The following is a 12737-nucleotide window of genomic DNA, read 5'->3' as shown; positions in this document are numbered from 1 at the left end:
AAAAGAATATTGAAAAATAAAATAAACAGAGCTGAATTTTTCCATTCATGTGCATATATCCTAAGAAAGGCAATAATTCATTTTTTTCAGGCATAGTGGAACATCAACAAATATTGATCCTACACCAGTCTCCTAAGCAAACCTCAAGACAGTTTTAAAACAAAGAGAAATAAAAATGATTAAATAACTAGGAAAGGTTCTGAAATTTTAAAACTTACATATACTTTGTAAAACAACTATTTAGGACATAAGTACATTTCTATCTTGACGGGCTTTTTAGACAACAGTGAAAATAAGAATACTTCATATGAAATTTAAGATTAGAGCCAAACCCTTAATCTTCTAGCTGGTCCCACCCTCTCAAATTCCATTATAGATAAAACCTATAATATTCCTGATATTACCATCCTTGAATGTTTTCTTCACAACAAAAGACAGTAAACACATTAAAAAGTGTTTTATTCTAGTTGAAAAATATGTACCATAAAATCCAAAGAAAATAGATTGATAAGCACAACAAGCAAAAATAACAAATTAGGAAATAAAAATACAAAGACTAGAATTGGTCACGAAACAAAACTTTGAAATTGAAATCACTAAATTGGATAAACTTCTGCAAATTTAACCAAAATAAATGAAGAGAAAAAACAATAAACAATGGAAAATGAAAGCAGATACAATAACAGATAAAGAAAGTCTCCTCCCCAAGGGGAATTTTTTAATGTATCAAAAAAAAAGGTTCCCACAATTAACTCAAGGGAAAATAGAAATCCTAAATGGACTGATAAACTTAGGAAACTGAGGACATGACTAAAGGTCCCCTATCAAAAGGCTATGTCCAAACATTATCATATACAATTTTTTTTTTTTTTAGGAAGATTAACCCTGAGCTAACTGCTGCCAATCCTCCTCTTTTTGCTGAGGAAGCCTGGCCCTGAGCTAACATCCATGCCCATCTTCCTCTACTTTATATGTGGGACGCTACCACAGCATGGCTTGCCACGCGGTGCCATGTCCGCACCCAAGATCCGAACCGGGGAACCCCAGGCCGCCGAAGTGGAACGTGCACACTTAACCACTGCACCACCATGCCAGCCCCTGACATATAAATTTTTTCAACCATTCGGGACTCACATACTTTCTTAGCTCAACAAATGTTGAAAAGAAAACACAGAAAAAAACATGAAAAGTTTATTTTACAGCACGGAGATAACTGTGACTTCAAAAGCTTGCAATAGTAATACATAAAAAGAAAATTATGTCAATCTCAATTATACAAATATGATACAAAAGCACTTAAAAATGTTCAATTATATAATATCGATACTAATATATATTTTTTAAAAACCCAGCGCTACACTAAAAAATACAGTACACTGTGGATGGTTGGGTTGTTTTTCCTGGGAAAGCAAAGATGATTCTTATAAAGAACTTACAAAATATCACGAGATCAGCAATTTACACACACACACGTACACGTCTGCACAGAGTGACTGCAATGCACGCCAGGTATTTATTAAAGAAAATCTAAGATCCATGCCTGATAAGGTCTCATACACATATAGAAATAAACATGTTGCTATCATAGTCAGATATACTAGCTGCCAGTCATGGGGCCTGTCATATCCAAATTCTCAGTCCAGCTGGCTTCACCCTGCCCGTAGTTCTAGCTTGTTCTTCATGGTGGGATGAGGCTCCATGTGCCCCACATTGCTGTGTCTGGGCCAAAAATGCTTTGCCCAGTATTAGTCACGGTAAACCGCTCAGCCGGTGGTCTAGTTCTTCCTGGGCCTTGCACAAGAGAACGCTGTGAGCACCTTTCAGGAGAAAGGAACAGTGACAGCGCAGCTCAGACACGCAAAGTGAAGCGCAGGTACTGACAGCAAAGAGAAAAATCAGGAAGACCCGGGAAGAGAGATGTGGACTCAACAGACAAGAATTTCACTTCAATTTTCTATGATTTTTTTTTATATAAGTGACAGTTTGGTGGTCTTGGTCTTAGGTTTGGTCTTGATCTTTTGTTCCTTGAAGCCAAAAGAAAATTATTACAGATTATCTATCTCAATCCAATAGTCAGTAATGGTGAAATCCTAGACATTGCAGTGAAACTCAGCAATATGACAAAGATGCCCCATAACCGTTAGTATATAATTAGTCATGGTTATTGTTAGCTCTGCCCAACTACAGAAGTTCTGATAAGAAAAGAAAAAATTATACACACATCAGAATAATGATACATTCATTATTTGAGATGATATAGTTATCTCTCTTAAAATACCAAAAGAGCAGACCTAAAATATGAAAGAGCAAACATAAAAGTCTAGTGAAATGAGTAGAAACATGAAAAGAATTTTTTTCAACCCCAAAACTTTGCCTCCATGCCGGCAATAACATTTTAAGTATATAGTGTCATTTAAAATAGTAATGCTTAAGTATAAACTTAACTTAAAATGTCTCCATAAAGAAGGCCACGAAATTTCATAGAGATATATAAAAAAGTGTTGAATTAACAAAAATGAAGTATACAAATTATTAAGATTTTACAAAGCTGGAAGTTGGACACCAAAGATTTATTTTTATAATTCTCTGTAATTTTCTATATGCTTAAAACTTTTCATGATTAAAAAACAAAGAGAAAATATACCATGTCTTAAAATGGATAGAATGAGGTAAAAATCTTTTCAAATTAAATACTGATAAAATAAAAATTTTATGAATATCCAAGTATTTTTTCTTTAAAAGTTTAATAAAAATGTTAGGGGTTTTATTAGGACTAATAAGATATGTAAATAGCCCCAACACGGAAAAGGAAATAAATGATAGGATATATTTGTTTAAATATTGAAAGTATATATTTAAGCTATATGAATTAAAACAGACAACACAAGAGTCAAATACCAATATACTGACCAGAATAGAAGTGTCAAAATGCCAGAAACACACACACACACATATATGCAAATACACACTTTCAGTATGTGGTAAAAAGTAAGAAAAAGGAAATAATCATAGATATATGAGATTAAATGAATTAAAAGAGAAAATTACATATACTTTACTTGAATTAATTTTTTAAATTTAGCAAAAAATATGCCACATTCCTGCAATATATAAATGACTAAAATTGGCTCAAGAAGTAGAAGATTTCAAAAGAACATAACTGCAGGAGAAATTGGAAAGGTTTTCAAAAATACACCATTGAAATATATTCTGGCTCCAGATGTATTTAACATTTCAAAGAACTAATTCCTATATTTTAAAAAATTAGTCCAGAGAAAGGGAAAATGTGGAAACCTTTCAAATAAGCATAATATTAAATCCAATATGTTAAGATGGGAGGAATGAAAATGGGTGAGAGAAACATCCTGAACTGATTAAAATGATGATAAACTACAACCAAATAGTTTACTTTGAGAATAAATGCACATTTTAAATTAGAAGTTCTATTTTAAAATCATAATATTTATAACGGACAAACTCTAAAAATAATGTCAGTAATACTAAAAAGCATTTGATAAAACTGCATAGTCATTACCAAAAACACATATATGTATATATAGATATATTATAGTTACATATATATTGAAATTTAGAGAAACTTCTTAAACATGAACATGAAAGAGTATTGTTTAAAATGGCTCAAACATCATGTTATGATTAAAACCAAGAAAAGACTGAAATGATTTTTTTATTTGATTTTTAGCATTATTGAGAAAGTTTTGCTACTAAAATGTCTAGAAAAAAACACATTAAAGTAATTATTTGCATATTATATGGTTTTGTATAGGTTACATGATTATACAATGAGGAAAACCTAAGAATATGAACTAATAAACAAAACTACCAGTAGAATTAATAAGAAAATTTAGCAAACGTGGTGGATGTAAGTTACACATAACACCCAACAGTTAAATTAGATACTAGAACTAACCAGTTAGAAATGCACATGGAGAAAAAGCATTACTAATTGTCATGAAAAATTTAACTGGATGCAAGAAAAATATGAGAAAACTCTTACGAACAAACAAACCAAAAAAATACCTAGAATATGGAACACACAAACAAGTTACTGGAGGAATACTCATTTGGAATTTAATAAAAAAGGCTTATCTCAAACTATATACAAAACTAAATACCAGATGAGTTAAATATCTTTATATATTTTTAAGCAATTAAAGTATTAGAAACATGTTTTTAAAATTGTAAATCTGTGAGCTTTTCAAGCAAGAATGAAACTTAGGTTCATAAAAACTAAGTACTTTTCTGTGGCATGAGACACCATAAATTGTGTTAAGATTCAATTGATAAAGATTTTAGTTATAGATGGCAAATTATACAGAACCCCTTCCAGAAATATGACTATAATTATATTAAAGGGATCAAAATGAAAGTAAAGGAATTTGTTGTTAAAGGTATACAAATGATGATGATGATGATGATGGAAAGGCGCAACAGCAAAAAATTAGCAACTGGAAAAGCAATGTGAGAACTGCCTCAGCTGACCTGGGAGTACCAAAGCTCAGATCAGCCATGGGGAAAGTGGAACTTGATTTGTTCTGTAAAGCCCCCAAAAGACCAGGAATTTGAGCAGCAAGTATATCTGAAAAAGGAGGTGGGATTAACACTCAAAACTAGAGCACTGATTGAAAGCGTGTTTTTGAAATAATTAGACCCCCCCACATACCCTCTGCCCATTTGGCATAGCTAGATGCCTGCCTTCCTCAACTCTGTCTAAAGACTAGAACTTTATTATTCAAAGAAGGGCAAAATAGAATTCTCTGCACTGGAGACTCTAGGCACCACTGAGCACAGAACTATCATTTTGAAAATAAAGGGATTAAGTAAAAGACTGCCTACACAACAAACGTTGAGACTTTTAGCATTTTTCCCTATTTTGTTCTCAGAATACTATCAACCATGCTTATATGATCCAGCAGATATTCTCTGAGAATTACAGCTAGCCCTAGATTTAGAATAATTTCAGCCATTCCTTCTTTAAATATTTTTCTGTCTACTGCCTCCTCTCCTTCAAGAGCTCCAATTACAGTTATGTCAAACCACTTAATGTTCCACAGATCGCTTGGTCTCTGCTAATTTTCTTTGTCTTTTTTCTTTCTTTGCTTTAGTGTAATTTCTATTGATATGTCTTAAGTTCACTCATCTTTTCTTCCTCAAAGTCTAATGTGTTATTACTCCCATTTGGTAAATTTTTCACTTTATACACTGTATTCTAAATCTCTAAAAATTACATAGATTCTTTTCAACATCTCCTATTTCACTCCTCATGATGTTCATATTTTTCCTTAAATTCCAGAGCATACTTAAAATATTTATTATATCTGCTTTTAAGTTCCTTATCTTCAATTTCTATAATCTGATATTTCTGAGTCTGCTTCCATTGACTGGTTTTCCTCTTGCATAATTTGCCTTCATATGTATAGTAACTGGGTAAAAGATACACGCAGAAAAATGCACATATGTATAAGCAGAGCAGAGCTCAAGAAATAAAATATTACCAGCACTACCCAGGCCCCTATCATGGCTTCTAGTCACTAACCACTCCTAGACATAGTGTCTCTCACACCATTCAATTTTGGGGCTTTTTGTCTTCCATTTAAGTGTGTTGAAGTTTGTTTTGGCAGTCAGTAAAGTTACTTGTGGATCAGGTTAATCCTTCCAAGGTTTGCCTTTAAATTTCATTAGGGAAATTCTAGAGTAGATTTTAATTTAGGGCTAATGTAGCCCTCTTCCTGAGTCATAACCCTTGTTGGGTTATTACCAAATGGCCTGAGGGCTTGAGTAGGTATCTCTGTGCTGGCAGGATGGAATTAAATCGTCTCCCAGACCTGTGTGAGCTTTGCAATGTGTACAACTTGCAGCTCCCCCGAAGACTTTCTTTGCCTGAACTCACAGAGTTTCACTCCATGCATATGCAAATTAGTATTTAGCCAAGAACTCAGAACTGTGTAGATATCTAGATTTCTTTCTTTGCCCGGCTAAACCCTTTTCAATATTTTGCCCTTCAAATTTCAGCTTCTTCTACCTCTCAGATCTCTGATCTCTGGCTCCTCACTATCCTCTTGTAGGGATCTCATTCCTGGCACCACCGTCCAGAAAGAACCTCCATCCAGAAACTATGGTGATTGCAAGGCTCACCTCACTTGGTTTTATTCCCTCAGGACAATAGTTCCATGCTACCTGTTGTCCAATGTGTGAAAACTATTGTTTTATATATTTTGCTCTTTTTTTTAGTTGTTTACAATAGAAGCATAAATCCAATCTGATCCAAGTAAATCCAATGCTACTCCTTCATTGCTGGAAGTGAAAGTTGTCTGCCCTCTCCAGTTCTTTTTGAACCAGCCTTACAATCATGTTGGTTTAATCATTAATAAGTTAATTAATCTTTGACACTTTGTATGAGTCATGATTTTAGCTTTTAAAAAGTATACTCCTACAGCATGTCAAAAAGTATCGTGGTTATGTTTTGCTGTAATTGTGATTAGTCATTATCTCTTAAGAAGATATATAGAAATATTAAAGGATGAAATAATATGAAATGTGGGATATGCTTTAAAGTTATCTATAAGAGAACAGATAAGTGGGGAAGAAGAAAGAAAACTGTCATATGTAGATAATTGTTGAAGCTGGGTGATCAACTTATGGGGTTCATTATACTATTTTTTCTGGGAATTTCTATCATAAAATGGAAGTATAAATAAAGATAGATACAGAGAAAGAGAGAGACAGACAGACAGACAGACGGAGATATTGAGAGCAATGGAACCCTTATTTTGTACTCCAAATTGGTGATAATGAGATTCGAAGAAATCACACCATATAAGAAAGAATGATAACAAACATATTAAATTTGAAAAATTGGAGCAGCCCAAAGACTACTTTTAGAAGACTGCCATTTGCTGCTATACTGTGTGAAATGAGGCACTGGTTTTGTAGGGCCAAATGCGGTTCTGGAAATAAGAATGGTTCTAAGTGATATTAAACCTCATTGCGCACTGGGTAGTGAATTATTAGCTTCTGACAAGAGCCAATATCAATTTAGTGAAAGCGACCAGAATTTGCAGGCCACAGTATAGAAAATTATCATCATTCTCCTTCTCTGGCTTTCAGTTGAGTTGAAGAAAAGCACTAGGCAGCCTGAGGGTCGTGACGATTAGACATGCCTTCCAGAGACAAATATAGGCTGTCATCTGCATGTTACAGACTACGAGGACAGGCTGAAGAAGCGCTTGGAGCTGAGTACTAGTAGTAAATATTGAGGTAATCTGCTTCCCCAGAAACATAACTTTCAGAAGTAAGGTGATGAAAATGCTGAGTCGTCAGTAATAAAATCTCATTGTTGACGGTCTTTACCAGAAATAACACTGGAGCACCATGAAAAAAAGGTATTTTTCTTAACTGCAAATGCTTAATTCTAGAACACTTAGAAAACTGGTCTGTAATTCTCTCTTTTCAAGCAGTTTCTTTGCCTGAAGGAGTAATAGCAGTGTATATCTGTCAGTATACATCTGCATTGTATTTCACCAGTATATCCTGCACACATGCAGAGTTAGAGAAAAGAGAAGAGTCTAGAAATAAGACTATTTTGAAAGCACAATATTAAGTCTACGAGAGAATCCAGATTGAATCACACTGATGCTGTATGCAGTTTCTTTCAAAGTCGTCCTTTGCAATCCTTCTTCAGAGGTTGTCCTGCTAATAACGCAAAGATTTGAGTTACTGTTCGATCATGAAGTTGCATTTGGGCCGCTGTTAAATGAGTCCCCAGTTCCCACAGAGGAAGGGGATGCCTGGCTCCAGTTCTAGCCAGACTGTCATGCATTCAGCTGGAAGTGAATCAATCAAAGTTCAGGCAGGTTTGCTAAACTTAAGTCATCATTCTGGAGAGGGTTTCCAAAGGTGTGCTTCCGTAAAGTACACATTGGTTTGGAAATTCAGCTCCAAGACCCTCTTTGCTTTCTCCTATCAAGATTATTGTCTAAGAAATTCCTTTGTTGAGCCTCTAAGGAGAGTCATAAATGGAAAATCTGTATTACTCAGTGGAAATTTTCTTTGGGTATTGGTAGCATAAATGAAGAGAACCATATATTCTTTCAGGTATGTCAGGGGCTGAGCAATTTCTGCATTCAGAAATTTATAAACAGCTCTTAAAGAATATATGATTCTGTGAATACTCATCAGTATAATTTTGAAGTATGAAGGATAAGGATAAAAATTGGAAAAAATTAGGTAGATAAAAGAGGCATATTGGGTAATAAGCAAGGAACTATTAAATATATACATATATATTTGTACATACGTGTGTATGTAAATATACACACACATACACATTCCTTTAAGGAGTGAACACTATTGCATATCTTGTTTTTATATGTAAAATCCATAAGCTTCCTTTCACATTAAAATATTCTAGAGAAGTGAGCATATTAGAGTCAAAAAATAAATGATATATATATATATATATATATGAGAACAAGAAAATGAAAATAACTGAAACATGATTTTCCATTTTCTTCAAATTCCACCTTGAATTGTTTGTTTTTGCTTGATCCATTTACAGTCTCCAGTCCTTCTCAAAACAGTTAAAATGGTCCCAATACAATTTTTAATGGCTTTGTTTTGTTTGCTTTTTGGGACACTTTGCAATTGGCAGTTGCTATAAGGTCAGCAACCCAGTCATTCATAATTATCTTTCTGATGCCTTATTTTTGGGGACTACTATTAAATTTGGCATGTCATTTTTCAGCAAAGGAGGTGACATTTTATTTCTGTAAGATCAAGCAATAATTCATTTCATGTGGGGGAAGCAATATTTCCTGTATGGCTTAGAAAATGTATGGCTACCTGTCTTCTGCTTCTTGACCACACTGTAAACAATGTAAAAGGGAGTTTTGATCTGCTGCTTCTTCTTCTTTTTTTAAAAACCCTATTAAGTTATATTCTGCGCTATTCACTTTAAACATATTATCTCTAATCCTTAAACAATCTGAACAAAAAGCTCTTATTGTCTTTATTTTCCTGTTAAGGTACCTGTAACTCAGAGGGCTGAGTAATTTGGCCACAATCACAGAGCCAGCAAGGATCCCAGGGCGTTAGATGACTCCTTTCCTTTCCTTCCTTGGTAAACTATTCAAATGAGGTAGATTATTCAATTTAGAGACATCTTCCTTCACAAATCCAATAACCAAAGTAAACCAGAAAAGGAGACAACAGATTTTATAGGCTATAATATTCTCAAGGACAGGAAGTATGGCTTTTATTTCTTTTGTAGTGGTTGGGAGTACATAGACTACCTGGGCTTAAACAGTCACTGTGCCTTTTACTAGCTCTTTAAAAGCAACAGGTTACTAACCTCTCTGAGGCTCAGTTCACTCATCTATACTTTGGGGAAAAATAGTATCTATTTCATTGTGCAGATTAAGTAGGATAATAAATATAAAGTGCTAAGCACGTTGTCTGGCACATGCAAAGCATCTGTAAATATAAGCTAAGTTTCCACATAATGATAGGTGTTCATTCAATGTTCAACAACAAATAACTGCAATTAAAGTGAGAAAGAGAAAGAACGTGACTTGGACGTAATGCCCAAGAGCCTTATCACTCAGAATCTTCCCCAGAACAACAGGATCAGCATCACCTGGAAAGTTGTCAGAAATGCAAATTCATGGGCCCCCACCCCAAGCATACTGAATTGGAATCTCTGGGGTAGGGCAGAGAAGCTGTGTGTTAACACACTTTCTAGAGGATTCTTATGTGTACTAGTGTGAAAATCATTGACCCAGAAGTGAGGAAGTGCACTTTTAATCATTTTATATAGTGCCTACCACATAATCAGTGACCATTGTATGAACTAATAAACACTGCTAGTCAGCTATTGAATCCTTCGCTACACCCACTCAGCATGTATTTATAAAGATACTGAGGACTGTGCCTCAGTGGCGGCGATGCTAGGTCACACGTTTGGCCTCAGAATGCAGGGCACATACTATGAATTCAAGAAACACTTTTAACTGATTAATTGGTTTTTCTAAGTTTCTTTTAATTAACTGGCAAATATAATTACTTCGCCACATTTAAAAACATATTAAGCTTATTTCATATTAATCATAGTTTTTTTAGAGAAATCAAAATATAAATTTCAGAGTATTTTTAGATATATAAAAGAATCATATTTTTGTCTCAGAAATATTCTGAGGTTTTTTGGGGAGCTTATTTTTTGTTTGTTTATGTGTTTGGCTCTAAAGAACCATCCTGGGAAGAAAAAGAAGAAAAAAACCCATAGTGAATTGGTTTCATTAAGATGTGTCACACTGCAGACTATCTAAGGAGAATTTGGTAAAATAAGGGCCAATACTTAGAATCTGCGAATCAGCACATGGTATAGAGAACAATTATACAATAATTGTTTTCTTTTTCTCAGAAAATGCACATTAAAGTGCTAATTAAACTTCAGGCACAAAGATCCAGCTTCTAACTTTGCTATAATCATGATTATGATCATTGTCAAGTACTGCTTAGGCACCTATGATGTTGGTGCACTATGATAAGATGTTGCAATTTATTAAAATTATGCAAAATACCTAGAAATAGGGAAGATAATCAGATGTGCACCCTGATTACCATTTTTTCCCCATTTTAAAGTCTTTATTTATATTGTAGAGCAGCGGTGCCATCCTAGAAAGAACAAGGCTATTGTGGTCAAACAGACCTGAGTTACTGTGGATAAGAGTCTAACATCATAGTTATAAAACGCCAGCACGGTGTTGGTTACATAAGATGTGCTCAATGAAAGTTACTATTGTTATTGTCATAGCTGTTATTATTATTATGTAACGTGAAGGTACATAAGCAGTTGAAGGAACAACACTATCACCTCATGCCGACAAGCGAGTAACTGTCTATGTCATCTTCTAGACACATGAAAGGAGGTTGAAACATTTTTTCCTCTCTCCAATTTCTAAACACTCCAAAAATAGAGTGATTATGTTCAAAAAAGCAAACTTTAAAGGAAATAGCCTTTAGAAACCAGAAGAAAAAAACACAGGATGCCAGGCCATCACAACATTGTATAAAATGCTCCTACAACAAACGTTTTAGTTCAGTGGCCAGATATCTTGACTTAAGAGGGCAACGTTTTCATTACAAAGTGATTACAGCTTAATGGAGCCTTCTGTGAGCAAATTAGAAAAAAAGAAGTGAGGAAGATCACGACCTCTACATTTAATTAAACTTCAGGTTGCTAATTCTTCTGCAAGTTGATTAATAAACAGTGTATGCTACCACAATTTCTAAAGTGTGAATATATGTAGTCAGTCATGAAATAATCATACAGACAGGTAAAATAACTTGCTTTATTCTTAAAATAAATGTTGCATCTTAAAGAAAGAGAAGTATTAAGCCTAAATCTACCTTAATTCTTCAAAGATAAGTGAGCCATGGATGTAAGAGCGAAGGTTCTGGCTTAATGAGACAGAACAAGGTTCATTCCTAGCTCCATCACTTACTCCGTGCGGAACTTTGTGCAAGCTACTTAGCTTTTTTGAGAATCAGTTTCTGCATTTGTACAATGGGACTGATAATAGGATGTACTTAGTAGGATTGGTGCAAGGAATAAAGGGAATAATTTTTACATGTGCCTTGCATACAGTAAGTGCTCAATAAATGTTAACTTTCATTATATTCAAGCTACACACTAAATAAATGACTAAGGGCAAACATTCCATTCCTACAAATTCCCCCTTATTGAGGCCTCTTCATCTTAATATTGTTTTGTCCTACTCACAAAGAACAGCTCAACAAATAAAAAAGAATAACAAAGATAAATCTCTTTCAAGAACACAATTATATAAATGTCAAAGGTAAGTTTGCAATAGTTAAGGAATCAATAATTAAAAACTGCAAATATAGGATATTAGCTGATTTCAAAAATATTGTCCATTTCCATACAAAGATTTTACACAATCTTTCTACAAATTGTCAGTATCATCCTTGAATTCAAAGTACCCTAATTCTTCCTTTCCTAATGTTCAGAGCCATTTAGCATGTTCCTTACCCTCATTTGCTGTATTAGCTCTTTAGGCAGAAATACATGTCTAAAATATCAGAATTTAACATCTGAGAATATTAAACCACATTACTTGAAGAATATTTTACCATACTCCTGTTATTTTTCCATTTTTAAAAAAGAAGAAAAATCAAGACAAATACTTTATTTAGACTTCAAAATTATTTTTTCTTTTTTTCTTTTATCAGCTTTGTATGAAGAACATGATAAAAGAACACCTCATCTTTGGGAAAACAGAGAAAGGCAAAAATAGATCATCACTAGCAGAAGCTAAATTACGCAGTGGAGTTGAGCCACTAAGATATAATTGATTCTGCCAGGATAAAAATGGAACAGAACCAAGAGATTATAATGAGAACCATTTTGGTACTAAAGAAGACCCCTTTAACAATGGGCGTGCATTTGAATCCCAGTGTGATCATTATAGGCTCATTTTCCTTGTTCATGTTCCCATGATAAAGGCTTTACGAGAACCACTGGCATTTTAAATTGCTCAGTCTTACCAGCTGAAATTCTTTTTCTTTTGCTTTCTTAGGCAAAAGTATTTTCCCATGTTACTAGAAGAATGCTTTGGAGAGTGACATTGTGAATATACACAGAACAACAGTGAAGGCAGCACCGGAGACTAGGGCATTGACAAGGGAAGAGAAATTAC

At 34.1% G+C, this 12737-nt stretch overlaps 1 protein-coding gene across 1 annotated transcript in view; it reads right to left on the bottom strand.

Moving 5' to 3' along the window:
- Positions 1–12737, bottom strand: part of LOC124233816 (thrombospondin type-1 domain-containing protein 7B) — a 674290-nt gene that overhangs the window by 67526 nt on the left and 594027 nt on the right. The window lies entirely within an intron of this gene.

This window comes from Equus quagga, unplaced genomic scaffold (assembly GCF_021613505.1).
Source record: "Equus quagga isolate Etosha38 unplaced genomic scaffold, UCLA_HA_Equagga_1.0 251_RagTag, whole genome shotgun sequence".
Classification (NCBI taxonomy): Eukaryota; Metazoa; Chordata; class Mammalia; order Perissodactyla; family Equidae; genus Equus; species Equus quagga.
This window is presented reverse-complemented; position numbering and strand designations above follow the sequence as displayed.